Genomic DNA, 1,775 nt, shown 5'->3' on the forward strand with positions numbered 1-1,775 from the left:
ATTGAAGACCAGNGTGGCCATGAATCACAGAGATCCACCTGCCTCTACCATGAATTTGTGGCAGTCCTACTGCCTCAGATTCCCAAGTGCTGGGATTACAGGTGTGAGCTATCATGCCCTTAACACGATCATTAATAAAATTGATGCCACTACTCTGGAAAACTCCATGTCTACTTTCCAGGAAGAGGTGACTTTGCCTCAGATTTTCAGAAGCCAACCCAGAAAGGAGACATCAACACAGCCTAAGCTCATTCTGCAGACCAAACACTTTAGACTTGGGGTTCTTCAGTTCTCCTTGTATCTTATGAGTTCTTCTATTGCTATCATGGACTTCACACAGCATGGTCAGGTCCTGATTTCCATGGGTGTTCATGGTTTCCTTATAGAACATTTGACCCAGGTCTTTCAACTTCTGTCAGAGAACCTTAATGTCTATCTTGAAACCTTCTACTTCCAGGATTCTTCAATGCTCCAAGGCCTGATAGTGTTTTGTCATTATCTGTGAGCACTTGCCCATCTTATTGGAGTGATTCATGAAGATCTCTATCCTCACTCCTTCCTCCTGAAGAAGAGGAAGTTCCTCTTCTAGGGAGATTCGCTGTTCTTGGTATATGTTGGACAGCTTTTTCTCTTATCTTAGCTTATCCTTAGGAGACTTAATATATTCATTTTGAGAATGATGACTTTCATAAAAAATGGGAACAATTTTTCCAAGTTTATCTTCTTTATTCTTGCAAAGTACTTTATACTGTTTAATCTTTGACATCAGGTGATCTTTCTCAAGCAAAAAATACCTTCTCTTTATTTTGGTTTTCAAGTTTTAGTTATAGAAAGTCTTTGGTACTCTGGTAGAGCAGTCTTTGGGTTTGATGGAGATTCTTAGTCAGCTCCTTGATTTTCTCTTGATTTCTCTGGTGCTGAACTTAGATCTCNTCAATTNGGATCTNTCTGNCCTCCATGAGTNATTCAACTTGATCNCTAGAAAACTTTGTCTNCTCTCCCAGCTGGGCNTGAAGTNCTTCCACCTGCANGAAGAGTGTCTCTGTGTCCTTCTGGTAGTGCTCAGAAATATCTTCCCTGTCCTTTATCCTTACTCATCTTTTGCTTNCTCCAGGATCTGCTTTGGANNCTGGATAGTNNTCTGGAGTANGCTGACTTTGTGAGGAGGTTCCTAATGAAAATAGGNCANTTCCCTGGNGTCTGGTNCCANAAGAGNTTACATATTCTGAATCTTTTTCTTGTCTTCCAGTTCTCTGATTCTTAGTTGGTCATTTTCTGAGTAGAGTCTTAAAACATGTTCCCTTTCCAGGAAGAAGCAGACCTGCATATCACTTAGGGCTTTCTTCTATTCAGCAATCTCTTCCACCCTCTGCTGCAAGTTCCACTTGAGTTTATGCTGCTCTTCCCAAGCTTCTCTCTAGAGCTCTAACTTCTTCAGCAGGTCTTCATTCTCTACCTCACAGTTAGCCACCTTCTTNTGATAANACTCCAGAAGCTCCTGAGAANGGCAAAGGACAGCCAGGTGATCNTNGATTACAGGCNNGGGAGTTGACTCCATTGAGNCTGCCATTTTCTTCCACCTTTTGGTATCAGNAAAGCCAGAGNCAGCACCAANTTTCNAGGCAACTGTTATTCAGAAGCAGTGCCTCTGCTCTCTGAGTCATTACACATTCCTCTGCATGCCAGAAAAGAGTGTTCCACGTTGTTGGATAGCTTTTCCTCTACCTCTCCTAGAGGACAGATCATGGNNCNTNNNGGNNCNNNGNNCCNNGNNG

The 1,775-nt window shown here is 42.5% G+C and overlaps 1 pseudogene; it reads right to left on the reverse strand.

The window, feature by feature from the left end:
* Window positions 1–232: 232 nt before the first annotated feature.
* Window positions 233–1,582, reverse strand: LOC110287990 (annotated as a pseudogene).
* Between the last annotated feature and the right edge of the window lie 193 nt (window positions 1,583–1,775).

This window comes from Mus caroli, unplaced genomic scaffold, assembly GCF_900094665.2.
Source record: "Mus caroli unplaced genomic scaffold, CAROLI_EIJ_v1.1 scaffold_14124_1, whole genome shotgun sequence".
NCBI classification, from domain to species: domain Eukaryota; kingdom Metazoa; phylum Chordata; class Mammalia; order Rodentia; family Muridae; genus Mus; species Mus caroli.